Consider the following 11,065-nt stretch of genomic DNA (forward strand, 5'->3'; position numbering starts at 1 on the left):
GACGAAGCGGACAAAGACTCTAAATTTAAATATCAATTATTTTAATGAATGAATGTGTTTTGTGATCAACACTATGCTGAAATTCATGGATAATAATTTTAAAAAAAATGTCACTGAGGTTGTTGCCAAAACAAAAAAATATTGCATGCTCAATAGATGCCTATTATTTTGACAAATAAATACAATAAAAGCATATTTTTTAAGGCCATAATACATAAATTATGCTTTATACAATCAAATACAGTGTTATGTTTGTAATTCTTGGTCAAATAGACCACCTAGCACAATGTAACGTGAGTAACCGAATTAACATTTTTTTCTTCTCTATCATTTATTTCTTGTTTCTAACAAACGACACTTATATTTTCCTACACTAATACTTACTACAGGTAGTGAAACCACAAATTTGTCACAATAGTGACATGAAACGGATACATAAAAAATTGTAACGCGAGTAATCAAAAAATATGTAACGCGAGTTACATGTACCAACATTTTATTTTAATACAACAATACCTGTGTATGAATAATTATACCAACATACTTCTCACTAACATCAAGTTTGTTTCTGCTGCCACTTACTGGCTAATAAGCCTAAATATATATGTGCAATTCCAGGGTTACACTTTTGAATGAGTATGCCATTCACCCTTTCAAAGGACAGTACAGAGTGGAATAGTCCCAATTCAGTACCAAATTTGCAAAATTCTGAAATTATGGTTGGTGACTGGTATGTTGTTGAATACGACGGGACATTGTTCCCAGGAGAAGTGCTTGACATCAGCTTGCAGGAGAATGAATATCTGGTGTCAGTGACATGGGCGTCAGTCCGGCTTTAAAAGTGTGTGTGTGTGTGGGGGGGGAGAGAGACGTGTTAGTGAGTGTGTGTGTGTGTGTGTGATAAAGGAATGTCAATGAAAATCATAAAGCTACACATTAGTGGTTAAACTTTAAATTTTTGTTAGTTTTTTGGGTACGGTTATAGAATATGTCCGCCACCTAAATACAACCATTTATGATTTACTATACACTAAATAACGAATATGTTATTTTCGATAATTTCAACTACTCTGACGATTACTAAAATAAAGCCAATAACTCGAGTTAATTTCTATTTTATTTTATTTTAGGAACTTTGCGTTAGTTTGTGTTTTATTTCAGGAACGGTTAGGGTTTAGTTTGTTTTAGGAACATAGGGTCGAGTGATTTTCTGTTTTACTTTATTTTAATTTAGGAACTTTGTAGGTCGAATGTTACAGAGGAGTGTTGATAGCCTACATGGCTACAGAGTGATTAGGGTTAGCAAGGGGGGCTGGCCCCCCCAATAAGTCTTAATGTCCATATTTTTATTTATTTATTTGTTATTAATTTTTTTTTCTAAATAAATAATTTTATTTTCTTTCTTCCCCCCCCCCCCCGCAAAAACCCATGCCCCACTTTTTTAAGAATCCCCACCAAAAAATCCTGCTTTTTACAGAAGGATTAGTGGCGGACAGATTCTATAACTGCTCCGTTTTTTGTTGTTGCTGTTGTTTTTGTTGCATTTGCTAAACGAAAAAATGGAGGGGGGGGGAGGGGGGAACACTTATATAGATTGTCCCCCGGCGTTGAAAAGTGAGGGGGACGTGTTCCTCCTGACCCCCACGCCCATGGTCAGTGATGGAACCAGCAGGATGTTAAATATTGGAAATGGCCAAACAAGAGAGACAGCATTTACTACATGAGGAATAAAATTATTAAGGCTCTAGACAATCTTACACAATTGTTGACAGATAATGAATCTTTAAAACTTAGGTTCCGTTTGTATCTTGGAACCTAGAGTTTGACCCATACCCCTCTATATCAAGGCTCTAAAGACTAACCCTAATCCTAACCCGAACCATCGAAAGGGGGGTACGGGTCGGAAAGAGTTCGACCCGTACCCCTCTATATCAAAGGCTCGAAAGACTAACCCTAACCCAGGGCTAGCTCTGGGTGATTAGAAAATTTCGCCAAATTATCTAAAAAATGCAAAACCTATAGCTATTTTCCACAAAAATATAAATTATAAAACAATATTTTTTCGCCAAATTAAAATAAAATTCGCCAATTGTTGTCAAAATTCGCAATTGGCAAATGGCAGAACTAGCCCTGTAACCCTATACCTAAAACTACCCTAGAACCATTGAAAGGGGGGTACAGGTCAAACTCATGCCTACGGGTTGAAGTCATGCCTGTATTTTCAGGGCTAGCCAAATTGACTAATAAACTTCAAATATTGAAGAAACTGTCACTTATTTTCTAAAAAATTTCAATTATTACAGGTAATTATTTCGCCAAACTAAAATAAAATTCGCCAACTGCTTTAAAAATTTGCAATTGGCGAATTTGGCAAGTACCAGAGCTAGCCCTGATTTTTAAAACTGTAGTTCTGTCAATGAAAGATGTTACAGAATGGTAGTGAGAGTGTATCTTTAAAACTGTAGTTCTGTCAATGAAAGATGTTACAGAATGGTAGTGAGAGAGTATCTTTAAAACTGTAGTTCTGTCAATGAAAGACGTTACAGAATGGCAGTGAGAGTGTATCTTTAAAACTGTAGTTCTGTCAATGAAAGATGTTACAGAATGGTAGTGAGAGTGTATCTTTAAAACTGTAGTTCTGTCAATGAAAGATGTTACAGAATGGCAGTGAGAGTGTATCTTTAAAACTGTAGTTCTGTCAATGAAAGATGTTACAGAATGGTAGTGAGAGAATGGTAGTGAGAGACTGTATAGATCTTTAAAACTGTAGTTCTGTCAATGAAAGATGTTACAGAATGGTAGTGAGAGTGTATCTTTAAAACTGTAGTTCTGTCAATGAAAGATGTTACAGAATCACAGTGAGAGTGTACCTTTAAAACTGTAGTTCTGTCAATGAAAGATGTTAATGAATCGAGTGAGACTGTATAGATCTTTAAAACTGTAGTTCTGTCAATGAAAGATGTTACAGAATGGTAGTGAGAGTGTATCTTTAAAACTGTAGTTCTGTCATTGAAAGATGTTACAGAATGGCAGTGAGAGACTATAGATCTTTAAAACTGTAGTTCTGTCAATGAAAGATGTTACAGAATGGCAGTGAGAGTGTACCTTTAAAACTGTAGTTCTGTCAATGAAAGATGTTACAGAATGGCAGTGAGAGTGTACCTTTAAAACTGTAGTTCTGTCAATGAAAGATGTTACAGAATGGCAGTGAGAGTGTATCTTTAAAACTGTAGTTCTGTCAATGAAAGATGTTACAGAATGGTAGTTCTGTCAATGAAAGATGTGAGAGTGTATCTTTAAAACTGTAGTTCTGTCAATGAAAGATGTTACAGAATCACAGTGAGAGTGTACCTTTAAAACTGTAGTTCTGTCAATGAAAGATGTTAATGAATTGAGTGAGAGACTGTATAGATCTTTAAAACTGTAGTTCTGTCAATGAAAGATGTTACAGAATGGTAGTGAGAGTGTATCTTTAAAACTGTAGTTCTGTCATTGAAAGATGTTACAGAATGGCAGTGAGAGACTATAGATCTTTAAAACTGTAGTTCTGTCATTGAAAGATGTTACAGAATGGTAGTGAGAGACTGTATAGATCATTAAAACTGTAGTTCTGTCAATGAAAGATGTTACAGAATGGCAGTGAGAGTGTACCTTTAAAACTGTAGTTCTGTCAATGAAAGACGTTACAGAATGGTAGTGAGAGTGTACCTTTAAAACTGTAGTTCTGTCAATGAAAGATGTTACAGAATGGCAGTGAGAGTGTACCTTTAAAACTGTAGTTCTGTCAATGAAAGATGTTACAGAATGGTAGTGAGAGACTGTATAGATCTTTAAAACTGTAGTTCTGTCAATGAAAGATGTTACAGAATGGCAGTGAGAGTGTACCTTTAAAACTGTAGTTCTGTCAATGAAAGATATTACAGAATGGTAGTGAGAGTGTATCTTTAAAATAATAATGGACGACCTAAAAGTTAAAATGGGTCTCGCGCGCTCACTGTTTCACTACTTACACGTCACGACTATTCCAGTGCAGAGCGCACCGTTATCCTGTTAAGTCCGTCCTAGAAGTTAATATCCTTTCGTCTGCTATCTCCACTTTGCGATATATCAAACTGTGGCGATGATGTCCGCATTCAAACGAGAACTATGCCATTACTCCCAAATGGAAGCCATTAGTTGGTTGGTTGGAAATAATTTACTCCCTTTTTTCCGAAGCATCACAGAAACTTGACAGTCTATATTGCCGTGCAGTTTATAATATCAACTTTAAGCCCCATTCGATTTACGTGTGGTTAGTGCTACTCACTCACTCATTCGCTCAACGAAGGAGGTGGGGGGGGGGGGGGGGGGGGCGTAGTTGGTAACACGTTTCATAAATTCCGTATCATATCACTCCAATACTAATGCAATAATCGCTCTCCCCGATCCTTCCTCGCCCCCCCCCCCGCCCTCTCTCTCTCTCTCTCTCTCTCTCTCTCTCTCTCTCCATCTCTCTCTGAGTGTCCCTCTCTGTCCCTCTCACTCTCTGAGTGTCCCTCTCTGTCCCCCTCTCTCTCTCTCCCTCCCTCCCACTCTCTCTCCCTCTGTCTATCATCTCTCTCTCTCTCTCTCTCTCTCTCTCTCTCTCTCTCTCTCTCTCTCTCTCTCTCTCTCTGTCTCTCTCTCTCTCTGTGTCCCTCTCTCTGCCTCTCTCTCTCTCTGAGTGTCCCTCTGTCCCTCTCTCTCTTTCTCTCCCTCCCTCCGTCTCACTCTCCCCTCTCTCTCCCTCTATCTATCTTTATCTCCCTCTGTCTCTATCCATGTCTCTCTCTCTCTCTCTCTCTCTCTCTCTCTCTCTCTCTCTCTCTCTGTCTCCATCTGTCTCTCCCTGTATGTCTGTCTTTCTCTCTCTCTCTCTCTCTCTCTCTCTCTCTCTCTCTCTCTCTCTCTCTCTCTGTGTGTCCCTCTCTCTGCCTCTCTCTCTCTGAGTGTCCCTCTCTGTCCCTCTCTCTCTTTCTCTCCCTTCCTCCGTCTCACTCTCCCCTCTCTCTCCCTCTATCTATCTTTATCTCCCTCTGTCTCTATCCATCTCTCTCTCTCTCTCTATCTCTCCATCTGTCTCTCCTCTCTCTGTCTCTCCCTGTATGTCTGTCTCTCCCTCTCTCTCTCTCTCTCTCTCTCTCTCTCTCTCTCTCTCTCTCTCTCTATCTCTCTCTCTCTCACACACACACACACACTCTCTCTCACACACACACACACACACATTTGCTATTGCTGGGATAGGCGTACGGGCTCCCAGTTTCGTTGAGGGGCAGGCTAATTTTTGTCCGAATTAAACAAAATTGCCCGAATTTGGATAACCACATTTATTCATAGTAGCATTACAGCCAAACATGCGGGGTTACAAACGAATCACTACATGGATTATAACTAATACTGTGAGCAAAACGATGGAAATACATGGTGAAAAGTGTTCAGGCCAGCTAGTTTTTTTTCCGAATTTTCTATCGTTTTTGTCTGAATTTTAGGATTTTCTCCAAGACTGGGTGGGAGGGGGGAGGGGTATGATTGCTGGGTCAGCAGACTATTTATGTGTACAATTATATGTATATATCACGGAAATAGTACAGACTATTGTATTGTATTGTATTGTATTGTATTGTAAACTATGTACAATCGCAAATAGTCTTAGAGTGGAAACCCGCTACATATTTCTATTAGTGAGTGAGTTAGGTTTTTAGGGCTACGTGATCGTTTAGAAAAAGCTGTTGTCAAATAGAAAAAAAAGGAAATGTTTTATTTAACGACGTACTCAACACATTTTATTTACGGTTATATGACGTCAGACATATGGTCAGGACCACACAGATATATTAAAAAAACTATTTTAAAAAGAGGACAAACATGCTCCCAAATATCTCTTCCTGGGTACTAGAAGAGAGCAAATATTACATTGTCAGCTTCGTCTTGGTATTACTGGCCTCGGTGGCGTCGTGGCTAGGCCATCGGTCTACACGCTGGTTGGTACTGGGTTCGGATCCCAGTCGACTCCAAACCCTGAGTGATGCTCCGCAAGGCTCAATGGGTAGGTGTAAACCACTTGCACCGACCAATGATCCATAACTGGTTCAACAAAGGCCATGGTTTGTGCTATCCTGCCTGTGGGAAGCGCAAATAAAAGATCTCTTGCTGCCTGGGGAGAGGAGGGGCCCGGCCCCCATAGATTTTGCAACAGTTATAATTTTAGTATACTATATTAATTTTCATTTTTTTTACGATTCCCTCCAAACTTCCCCCAAAGTTCCATTGGCATTCCGGCTCATGTCATTCCCCCCCCCCCCCCCAATGGATTTTCTGGATCCGCCACTGCATACCACGGCCTTTAATATGACAGTCGTGGTGCACTGGCTGGAACGAGAAATAGCCCAATGGGCCCTCTCTCTGTGTCTGTCTGTCTGTCTGTCTCCCCTCTCTCTCACCGACGGGGATCGATTCCAGACTGCGCATCGAGCGAGCGCTTTACCACTGGGCTACGTCCCGCCCCTCAAATAGAAAAATACAATTGGGACTAGGCCTATATCAGTTTCCACTGTTTTATTTATTTTAATTTTATGTATAATCTTCGTGTTACTCTTTTCTACTAGTCATGTCTACTCTGTTCGCCCTCAGTCAGTTCGCCCCCACGTGCATAACCCGTTCGTCCCCACAAAGGTACCTGTTCGCTCCCATAAAGCAGGGTTCGTACGGGTCACGTTTCGCCCCTATGCCAGTTCGCCCCCAGGTCTGTTCGCCCCCAGTCAGTTCGAGTCATGGAAATCCTGGAAAGTCATGGATTTGTAAATGTCATTGTCCTGGCCTGGAAAGTCATGGAACTTTGATATTGGTCATGGAAAATGAAAATATATCTAAATCATTGGACGTCGATATTTCCATACTTGTTTGTTCTGTGTTTTTATGGCCAATATCACGTGTTAGCAGTCATAGTGTTTTTAGAAGGTGATATTTTTTTTTGATGTTCATGGTTACTAATTAGTGGCCAAAAGAACCCAGGCAATAATCCCTCAGTTAGAATGATGCTCCCCAGAAGAGGCCATATTGAATTGCGGTTCAAAACCCTCTTAGGTGTTAGTCGAAGATGCATAATCAGCATCAAAGTTATGTAGCTGATTAACCATTGTTGTATTTCTTTCTTCTTAAAACAGATCATATCTGGCAGGAATGGGTGTTTTAATAAATGTTGATGATGTGGTTTGTGAATTTGTGAAAAAATGTCGGTGTCTACGCTTATTCAGCACCCTACGTTTAATTACATCTGGAAAAAAATAATAACCCCTTACGCTAAGTCGGCACCCAACGCTTATTACAAATCTCATGACTCAAGATCAGTCCAAATTGTGGAAGGACAACAACCCCTCCCCTCTAAGAAAAGAAACACACACAACGCACGCACGCACGCATGCACGCACGCACGCACGCACGCACACGCACACACACACACACACACACACTTTAACATCCCTCTAAAGAAACAGTACAATAATTGTTTAAAGTAACAAATAATTGGGGCGAACTGACAAAAAGTTGAGGGCGAACTGACAAATATTGGGGGGCGAACAGGCAAACAGTTGGGGGCGAACTGGTACATGAAGCGAACAGGTCAATCTGGGGGCGAACTGACTGGGGGCGAACTGACTTGGGGGCGAAACGTCATGTATTTATACTAATCAAAATAATTTAAGGGTCAAAAAGTAATAACTAAATCAGTGTCAGGGTGAATTAGTCTGATGTTGAAAAACTATATCCCAAATATTATTAATTGTTACGTATTTTCAGAAAACCATAAATAAACGTCATTGTAAGTCACGTGACATGCTGTCAAACTTGGAGGGGGTTAAACATGGAGTTTACACTAGCAGATTTGTTTAACAACGCGTGAATCCACCCCTGGAACGAAGACATTCATTAAGGTTCAATTAAGGTTCAAGCACGCTGTCCTGGGCACACACACACACACACACACACACACACACCTCAGCTATGTGGGCTGTATGTTCACGACAGGGTTAGCAGTTACTTGTTGGTGTGAGAGAAGAGGGTGTAGCTGTCTTTCACCTACCCATTGAGTCGTTAAAACTCGCTCTGGGTGGGAGCCCCAACCGGGCTTCGAACCCAGTACCTACCAGCCTCATGTCCGATGACTTGACCACGACGCCATCGAGGCCGGTCGCTACTTTGCCACAAGAAGTTGACCCAGATCTTTGAGGTTGGCGGGACGGGCGTGGTCATTTGAAACTCGCCCGATCTATTCATCTCAGGCGTACTCTGTTGAAGCCAAGTCAGGCGAATATGCTGGCCAATCCATCATGGCGACAACCTTGTTGCCCGAGAACGTACGCCGCCACCCTGTCGCGGTGTGGTCTGGCATTGTCGTCGTGCAGAACTGACCCGCACCCAATCTGCTGCAGTGCTGGGAGAACCAACGGCCGGATAATCCGATAGCGGATTCCAGTCATACTGCCATCCACCACGTAGAGAGGGGTCCTGTGATGACCAGAGATGCCGCACCACACCATGATGCTGCCACCACCGGACCGGTGAAGTTGTCTGACGTTAACGTCAGCGAAGCGCTCTCCTGGATGTCTGTAGACGTGAACGTGGCTGAACTTGAACTGGATACTAAACACGTTAAACTGGAGACTGAACCTGGATTCATCTGTGAATAGCACGCGAGTCCACTGAACAGGTTGAACTGGAGGCTAAACCTGGATTCACCTGTGAATAGCACTCGACACCACTGAACGCGTTGAACTGGAGACTAAACCTGGATTCATCTGTGAATAGCACTCGACCTCACTTAACACGGTGAACTGGAGACTAAACCTGGATTCATCTGTGAATAGCACTCGACCTCAATGAACACGTTGAACTGGAGTCTAAAGCTGGATTCATCTGTGAATATCACTCGACCACACTGAACACGTCGAACTGGAGACTAAACCTGGATTCATCTGTGAATAGCACTCGACCACACTGAACACGTTGAACTGGAGACTAAACCTGGATTCATCTGTGAATAGCAGTCGACCCCACTGACCACGTCGAACTGGAGACTAAACCTGGATTCATCTGTGAATAGCACCCGACCTCACTGAACACGGTGAACTGGCGACTAAACCTGGATTCATCTGTGAATAGCACTCGACCTCACTGAACACGGTGAACTGGCGACTAAACCTGGATTCATCTGTGAATAACACTCGACCCCACTGAACACGTCGAACTGGAGACTAAACCTGATTCATCTGTGAATAACACTCGACCCCACTGAACACGTCGAACTGGAGACTAAACCTGGACACACCTGTGAATAGCACTCAACCTCACTGAACACGTCGAACTGGATTCATCTGTGAATAGCACTCGACCCCACTGAACACGTCAAACTGGAGACTAAACCTGGATTCATCTGTGAATAGCACTCGACCCCACTGAACACGTCGAGCTGGATACTAAACCTGGATTCATCTGTCAATAGCACTCGACCCCACTGAACACGTCGAACTGGAGACTAAACCTGGATTCATCTGTGAATAGCACTCGGCCTCAACGAACACGTTGAACTGGAGACTAAACCTGGATTCATCTGTGGATAGCACTCAACCTTTAGAACACATTGCCACCGCAGATGACGAGCGCACCAATCACGTCTGGCCGTTTTGCGACATGGTAGGAGTAGTGGTCGAACAACCTGGCGACGACAGAGCACATTATTGAATCTCAGACGATTGTGTATGGTTTGATCAGACACTAGAAAGAAGTGTTTTATTTAACGACGCACTCAACACATTTTATTTACGGTTATATGGCGTCAGACATATGGTTAAGGACCACACAGATTTTGAGAGGAAACCCGCTGTCGCCACTACATGGGCTACTCTTCCGATTAGCAGCAAGGGATCTTTTATTTGCGCTTCCCACAGACAGGATAGCACAAAACATGGCCTTTGTTGAACCAGTTATGGATCACTGGTCGGTGCAAGTGGTTTACACCTACCCATTGAGCCTTGCGGAGCACTCACTCGGGGTTTGGAGTCGGTATCTGGATTAAAAATCCCATGCCTCGACTGGGATCCGAACCCAGTACTTACCAGCCTGTAGACCGATGGCCTGCCACGACGCCACCGAGGCCGGCGATCAGACACTAGAGTTCCAGTCGTAGCCTGCAGATTGTCACGTAATGGGCATGCAGTGATTGTGCGTTGACGTACAGCCATATTGGTGACGTAGCGGTCCTCTCTATTTGTAGTCAAAGCAGATCTGATGGGGGGGGGGGGGGGGCAGGGGCCCGCCCCCTAAATTTTGCGACAGTTATAATTTTATTATATATTGATTTTCAACCCCCTCCAAACCTCCCCCAAACTTCTCTTGGCATTCCGCCTCATGTCCATGAGACCCCCCTCCCAAATGGATTTTCGGGATCCGCCACTGGTAGTGCTCCGGGATCTTCCCGAACATGAACGATTTCGAACAGAATTCGTTGCTTGGTAACGTTGCCAAAGTCGACCAACAACGTTCTGACTGACACCGAATCTCAGAGCAGCCTTGGTGGCGCAATGGTTAAGCCATCGGACTACAGGCTGGTAGGTACAGGGTTCGCAGCCTGGTACCGGCTCCAACCCAGAGCGAGCTCTTAAGCGCTCAATGGGTACGCGTAAGGCAACTACACCCTCTTAATTCTCTCTCACTAACCACTAACCAACTAACAACTAACCCACTGTCCTGGACAGACAGCCCAGATAGCTGAGGTGTGTGCCCAGGACAGCGTGCTGGAACCTAATTGGATATAACCACGAAAATAAGTTGAAATGAAATGAAAGCGAAGAGCCCTTCCTCGATCTACAATAGTCCGTTGACGTCGCGCCATCTTCGAATTTCGAATTTGTACCATAGACGGACGCAAGCTCCAATTATAGGGAAATTCCGCGTGGTGAACATGAAATGCACGTGCAGATGAAGCGATTTGTGAAAAAGCAAGTAATGCACGCCTACTCATCAGACCTATCGCGCTGGGTCCCGTTCCACGAAG

At 43.0% G+C, this 11,065-nt stretch overlaps 1 protein-coding gene across 1 annotated transcript in view; it reads right to left on the minus strand.

The window, feature by feature from the left end:
* Nucleotides 1-4,162, minus strand: part of LOC121373706 (mothers against decapentaplegic homolog 3-like) — a 60,498-nt gene extending 56,336 nt beyond the window's left edge. The window contains exon 1 of the mRNA XM_041500443.1: nucleotides 4,011-4,162. The gene's annotated coding sequence lies outside the window, so the exon portion shown is untranslated. The remainder of the gene's footprint in view (nucleotides 1-4,010) is intronic.
* Between the last annotated feature and the right edge of the window lie 6,903 nt (nucleotides 4,163-11,065).

The sequence above is a fragment of the Gigantopelta aegis genome, chromosome 5 (assembly GCF_016097555.1).
Source record: "Gigantopelta aegis isolate Gae_Host chromosome 5, Gae_host_genome, whole genome shotgun sequence".
Taxonomy (NCBI): domain Eukaryota; kingdom Metazoa; phylum Mollusca; class Gastropoda; order Neomphalida; family Peltospiridae; genus Gigantopelta; species Gigantopelta aegis.